The sequence below is a fragment of the Neovison vison genome, chromosome 12 (assembly GCF_020171115.1).
Source record: "Neovison vison isolate M4711 chromosome 12, ASM_NN_V1, whole genome shotgun sequence".
Taxonomy (NCBI): domain Eukaryota; kingdom Metazoa; phylum Chordata; class Mammalia; order Carnivora; family Mustelidae; genus Neogale; species Neogale vison.
In genome coordinates this window covers 34,547,048-34,554,569 of record NC_058102.1, presented here as the reverse complement: position 1 = coordinate 34,554,569, position 7,522 = coordinate 34,547,048, and the positions used below count along the sequence as shown (strand labels likewise).

General features: G+C 36.0%; 1 non-coding gene across 1 annotated transcript; it reads right to left on the bottom strand.

The window, feature by feature from the left end:
- Positions 1-5,002: 5,002 nt before the first annotated feature.
- On the bottom strand, positions 5,003-5,144 carry LOC122892769. Its single transcript, XR_006381459.1, has one exon. It is a non-coding gene; the product is annotated as a U4 spliceosomal RNA (small nuclear RNA).
- Positions 5,145-7,522: the final 2,378 nt, after the last annotated feature.

The following is a 7,522-nucleotide window of genomic DNA, read 5'->3' as shown; positions in this document are numbered from 1 at the left end:
GCCTGTCTCTCTGCCTACTTGTGATCTCTGTCTGTCAAATAAATAAGTAAAATCTTTCAAAAAAAAAAAGATATATATGTATATCTTTTATTTATTTATTTTTTTAAGTGTCCCCTTTCAGGCCTTATGGTCAGGGCAATTTCTCACAATAGTCCACTGACAGGCAAGTTTGAAGCAAGAGATTTTAAGAAACAAGACAGGAAAACATTCATTTAAAAAATGCTTTTATAAATTAAATTGATTTTTGAATGAATGGGGAATTCACATTATTTTTGAATTCACATTCATTACCTTTGACCAAGGCAGGAGACTTTTATTTTAATTAATTAAATTAATTGATTGATAGCAGTTAATGAAATGATCTAATAGATTTTCCCAGTTTCAAATTGATTTTTAACTAACATACATACAAATATTAAAACAATCTTAAAGTATCAAAGATATACTAGAATTGTAAGTTAAGTGAGAAGAGCATTTGTCAAAATGATTCTTATTAGCCTTTATTGTTTATAAGCACTGTTATGTCTTTCCACTCTTTTTGGTCAGAGGAAAGAATATCCACCTTGTAAATCCCATTTCAAACACCATCTCCTTCACCCTCTAGGAGGCTCTCTTGGTTCACCAGTTTGAAGTATTTCCCCTAAAACTACTGCAGCAATAATTTTCAGTATTAGTTGTCTTTATGATACAATACCATTTATTGGGAGCTATATATTTGAACTATTACATTCTCTCCTAGCATACATATTCCATATTGGCAAAGATCATTTTATACTTCTCTATATTCCTCAAATGCATGCAACCAAAATTCATTCAAAGTAATGTTATAAATTTTGAACAGCCAAAAGGAAAAAAATCCCAGCAACTGTTTCTCTAAATCTAGTCAAATCTGCCTCAACCCATGCGTCAACCCAGATGCCTCTTAACAGATAGTTATAAAAACAATGACCAAAAAAAAAGGAAAGAAAGAAAGAGAGGAAGAAAGAAAGAAAGAAAGAAAGAGAAAAGGCAAGGCAAAAACAAACAAAAAACCCACAACTCTGTCGTTGACTCCCCCTTTCTTTACCAATTCCCTGAGAAGGTCTTGAACCTCCTTGCCATGTTAGTACAGATGGAACTAGGTCCCCTAATTTGATCAATGAATTATGTAAGTATATATGGTCCTCAGATGGTGGATATCTTCATTGTTTTCAGTGTCCATTTGGGAATCCTTGCCATGAGATGAAGCCTGTGTTATACAGCCAGACTTCCCAAGTTCACCATGGTCCATGGACCTGCTCCTTTCTGTGGTTTCACTAGCATTCTACAATGGCAGTGTTCTGCTGGTCTCAAGTCTTGCTATAAGGCATAAACCATCATCTCCTTAGCATTGGGAACAATTTCATTTTCCACAACCCCTACCAGAATTGGTAGCTTCCATTTCTCCCCTACATGTCCTTTCCTCCATATCTTCTCTCTTTGGTGATGGAAGTTTGAATCTCATCATTTCCTTTCAAAGAAACCTCAGAAATCCAATGTTGGTCTCTTTTCTTCCCATTGTTTGACAGCAGGTTAAAAGTGCTGAAATTCAAGTTGGTTTTTTTTGGTCTTTTATCTTACTTGGTCCCTTTATTACATAACATAGTGTACACGGTTCAATACTATCAATTTTTTTAATGATTTTATTTATTTATTTGAGAGAGAGAGAGAGAGACAATGAGTGAGAGAGAACATGGGAGGGGGCATTAAGGGGCAGAGGGAGAGGAAGAAGCAAACGCCCTGCTAAGCAGGGAGCCTGATGTGGGGCTGGATCCCAGAATCCTGGAATCATGACCTGAGCCAAAGGCAGACACTTAACCAACTGAACGACCCAGGTGCCCCTAGCAACACTTTTTTAAATAGGATATTTGACTTGTTAATATTTTCATTTGTAGAAATGTAAATAGAGAGATAGTCTTGGAACTTAGAAATTTTGCCAAGTCTCTACCTGAAACTACTATCTTACTGACTTACAGCAGACAGTATTATTAGTATACATTGCCCATTATTGGACATGAGCAAAGTTAAAAGAAATCTAATAAATTATCTTACTTCCCTTCTTGTTAAATTCCAAATTGGCCAATTTCCATATGAATAACATTTGCTCTAGATGAAAGGAAGTACTGTTCATTATTTATAATAAGTGTCTGACATCATGGATCAAATAATTAAATCATAGAATTGGCAGTGCTGACCTGACATTCAGGAATAATACAGAACATAGAAACTGATATTTAAAAATAATAGCCCTTTCCTGAGTTACTTGCATGGAAAATTCTCACTAAAATGAATTATGAAATAGAACAGAGTTATTTTTAAAGCTTAAAAATGTGTGCTGGGAATGATAAAAACAATATTTAGGGCACTCAAGCATCAACTTGAAATAAAATGGAAAATATTGATGAAAAAAATTAAATCATACATGCTTACAAAATCAATAAACTACAAATATCACTATTATAAGATGTCATGTGAAGATAAGCAAAATATCTGTAAGCTTTCATTCTCTGGAAACCACTAAATTAGTGAGAATAATGTAAAAAAAGAAAAAGCCATTCCTAAACTCCAGTTGTTACTGCCACAGATGAATTATGTTCGTTTTAAGAGTCCTCTAAAATGGGTAGACCAAACATTACATTTTAAGCTTGACAATTTACAGACTTTCACAAACCTGATTAAAGTCTGCCTAGATCAATTCCAAACAATGTGCAGGAAGTTATGTAAAATAAGATACTTGGCAAAAAGATGTTATACTGAGTGTCCCAACTTTTATAAAGACATTAAGCCATCAAGCTTTAAAATCAGTCAAAATTAGATGTTTTTTAACAGGAATAACGTGACATTCTTAAAGAAAATTAAAACAATGTATGCTTTTAAGTTTATAGTCCCTGGCAAGTATCCTCAGTCCTCTTCTCTACAGCTCCTGCCTATTCTCAGCCCATTCTATAAATATTTTTCCAATTTATTATATCAACTTACATATTCTTTATAGAGCCTATATTTCTTTATCTGTGCTACATATTAGCTTCCAAATTGTGTATAAACTTATTTCTGGGAAGAACTAATTCCAATAATGTTGGTTTTATAATTCTGATTTTGATTTTAAACTCACTACACCTAAAATATTTATTTTAGACTCACTATATCTAAAAGCCAGAATTTTTTTTTTAAGATTTTTATTTATGTATTTGACAGACAGAGATCACAAGTAGGCAGAGAGGCAGACAGAGAGAGAGGAAGGGAAGCAGGTTCCCAGCTGAGCAGGGAGCCCGACGAGGGGCTCGATCCCAGGACTCCAGGATCATGACCTGAGCCTAAGGCAGAGGCTTTAACCCACTGAGCCACCCAGGCATCCCACCAGAATGTTTACATTATGTTTATTTTATTTTAATCTACATGTTTGATGTAATACAGAAATTTTGGTAGACTAGCTTCTAAGATAGCACCAAAAGATTCCAAAGTCCTGTGTTCATGGCCTTTGTAGTCTCTTCTCCGGAGTAATTTGTTCTTATCAAGAGAATATGGGGGACACCTGGATGGCTCAGTTGGTTAAGCAGCTGCCTTCGGCTCAGGTCATGATCCCAGCGTCTTGGGATCGAGTCCCACATCGGGCTTCTTGCTCGGCGGGGAGCCTGCTTCTCCCTCTGTCTCTGCCTGCCATTCTGTCTGCCTGTGCTCGCTCTCTCTCCCTCTCTCTCTCTCTGACAAATAAATAAATAAAATCTTTAAAAAAAAAAAAAGAGAGAATATGGGAACACCAAGAGGGTGTCCTTCCATGATAAGTCTACAAGAGATTACAACCTTGTCACACTAGCAGAGCCTCTCTCTAATTGGCTTTGATGAAGCAAAATACCACGTGGAAAGTCCTCTGCTACAAGAAACTAAAGGAACACCACAGTCAATTCCAGGGAAGGAACTGAAGGCCTCAGTTTTGCAGACCAGGAAGAACTAAATGAATCCTGCTAACAACCACTGATGAATTTGGAAATAGATCTTTCTGCACTCAAGCCTTCACATAATTCCCCAACTCTGGTTGATATCTTGTTTCCAGCCTGTGAGAGACTCTCAACTAGAGGACTCAAAAAAACCATGCCTTGACTCTTGTCCAACAGGAACTATGAAGAAATATATATTCATAGTTTGAAATCACTGAATTCATAGTAATTTGTTAGGCCATAATGGATAACAAATCCATAAATAATACAGCAATGAAAATAAATCAAAAAAGCAAAATTTAAAATGTCATAAATTGCCAATATGAAGAGTTTCTCTGTCTCCAAAGGTATATTTATATCTTGTGAAATATTCTCTGTATTATTTGGGTGTGGACCTAGCATTAATAATAACAAAATACCACCATCTGCTCAATTGCTTACATCATGATTCTTTTATTTCTGGCCCCTACCATCTATTTAATCACTAAGCCCTCAAAAAAACACACACAAAAAAACAAAACAAAACAAAACAAAAACCCACTAAAAACAAAACAAAACAAAACAAAAAACTCTCTTATTTCACTTCTCTCCTTCTCTACTGCTTTTACCATTACCTGGTGTATGATCCCTGTGTTCAGGTTATAGGTCTCCATTCTCCCTCTGATCCATTTTATTGAAGTAATCAAGAGCGAATTTTTAAAATTCATGTCTGATCATATCCTTACCCTTTTTATGGCTTTTGTAGAATAAAGTCACAAATCTTTAATGGAATGCACCTGTGTAAATATAACGTGGCACCTGCTGACCTCTCTAGGTTTCATATGATGGATTGCCCTCTATACTTTAGATAGACTGACATTTTGTTTTCACTTCTTCAAATGGGCCATACTTTGTTCTTCTCATGCTTCTTCCTCTGCCTGGGGTACTCTTTTCTTCTATATCCACTCCCTTCTCAATCTTTAATTAGCTTAATCTTTTAGAACACTAATATCTCAGCTTACAACTGCTTCTTGAAGGGAATTTTTTCCCAACACCTGGTTTACCTTCAGTTCCTGTTGCATACTTCAATTTTACCCTATATTTCTTCATAGCAGTTATATGAGGTTACTAGTTTAATTATCTCTGTTTCCAATTAGCAATAATCGCGCCTCGGATAAACCTCATTGGCTACGATACTGTTTCCAACTAGATTTTAGGTGTTTTTGTTTTTGTTTTGTTTTTTTTTTAGATTTATTTATTTATTTATTTTTCAGACAGAGATCACAAGTAGGCAGAGAGGCAGGCAGAGAGAGAGGAGGAAGCAGGCTCCTTGCTGAGTGGAGAGCCCTATGTGGGGCTCAATCCCAGGACCATGACCTGAGACCATGACCTGAGCCCAAGGCAGAGGCTTAACCCACCGAGCCACACAGGCACCCAGATTTTAGGCTTTCGAGGGCACCAAGAAAGTCTCTTACTTATTTTATAAAATATGCAGGCTGCCGCAGAGATCATTTCATCAGTGGTTCTCAATTATGTCTGGGCGGGGAGGGGGTGGTAATTTTTCCCTTCCAGGGCACTCCTGGCAATGTTTGGAGATATTTGAATTTGTCACAAATGAGTAGGAGATGGGGAAAAAAGGAAGATACTGTTAATATCTAGTGGATTGAGATAAGGATACTGCTTTGTATCTTACAATTCACTGCACAGCACCCACGAGGAAAATGTTAATAGCGCTGAAACTGAGGAACTGCTTTATGAATTAATATTTACAGAATGAATAAGTTAAATAACTATTGAATAAGCTAATTTTGTATTATGAAACCATACAATCTTCAAGAATATGGATAAACAAAAGCTTTTGTTTCTATTAGTTTATTGTTTTCCTTTATAATTCTTTAAAATAAAGAGATTCATTTAGTCACTCAATTATTAAGTGTTTACTGACTTTAGACATTGAGCTTGGTGGTTGTGGGGGAGATTCTACAGTAAACCAGCATCCTGCCTCAAGGATTTGTATATCAAAGGAAGAAAAAGATAACAAACTGATAAATAAGTAGATTGTGATAAGTGCTAGCAAATAAACAGAATGGCATGATAGAAACTGGCATAAGAGATCAATGTTGGCAGCACTTTAATAAGGATATACAAGGGGCCAGTTGTATAAAGAACTATGGGGAGACTATTCCAGGTGTAGAAATAGTGGATGCAAACTCCACTAGACAGGAAAGACCTTGGTATATTCAGGAAACTTAAAGGATTCCAGTAGAGTTGGATCATTTTGAAATTATTTCAAAAGGCAAAGGAATTTATTGAATGGTTTGCAGTAGAAAAAATAACATGATTTGACTTATATTTTTAAAATACTATCGCTGCTGTGTAGAAAATGCATGGAAAAAGAAAGACATAGCTAGTAAAGTAAGACACTGCCTTGCAGCAGACCAGTGAAAAATAATAGTGATGTGCACATGAAAAGAAATGGATAGATATGAAGTCTATCTTGTAGAAACAGTTTACATGACTTGTTGAGAAATTGGATGTTGGTGATGAAAGATGTATAAAATGCAATGCTAAAAAATTCTTAAAAATACAATAGAATTTAATGTTTGAGTAAATGAAGTAAAGGTGATACCATTTATTGGTGAGTTTGTGAAAACTAAAGAAAAACATGTGACAGGAAAAATTTAGTTCTTTCTCAGATATGATATATTTGAAATACCCAGGAGTAATTTAATTGGAGATGTTATAGTCCAGGATCAGTTGATTATGGACCAGAGGACATATATATTCCACTGCTTGTTTTTATAAGTAAAGTATTAGAACAAAGGCCCTCCTATTCATTTACATATGGCCTCTGGCTTCTTATACTCTACAACAGCCGAATTACATAGGGGAGCATATAATCTGCAAAGCCTAAAAGATTTTCTGCCTGGCCCTTTACTGAAAAAGCTTACTGACCCTTTTATAGATAAACACTTTTTTCAGAGATATATTCCCAAGTACCAAAAAACGTGTCTGGGATCCTTATAGGAACATAATAAATATGTATTGTAAGAATAAATGTCAAGTGAGCACTCAGGCTTATAAACTTGGAGGTCAGAGAGCAAGTCTTACACTGAGATACACACTTTGAGAGAATCAGCATGGTCATCATTTGAAATCAGAAGATTAAATAAAAATGCCCCAAAGCATGATGTTAGTGAAAAAAAAAGAGAGGAAAGAATAGATGTAAAAGAAGAAAAGTAAAAAGGAGGTGAGGAAAAAGTGGATACAACTGAATCCCAGAAGCATGTTAAAATGTAGAGATGGGGGCACCTTGGTGGCTCAGTGGGTTAAGCCTCTGCTTTCAGCTCAGGTCATGATCTCAGGGTCCTAGGGTAGAGTCCCACATCGGGCTCTCTGCTCAGCGGGGAGCCTGCTCCCCACCCCCACTTCCGCCTGCCTCTCGGCCTACTTCGGATCTCTTTCTTTGTCAAATAAATAAATAATGCAGAGATGGGATAACAAAGTACTGTAACAGGGGGAAGCCTGTAAGGTAAGAGGAAGAAAAACATGTGCATAGTACTTTATGCTGAAATAGGAGGAAATGAGGA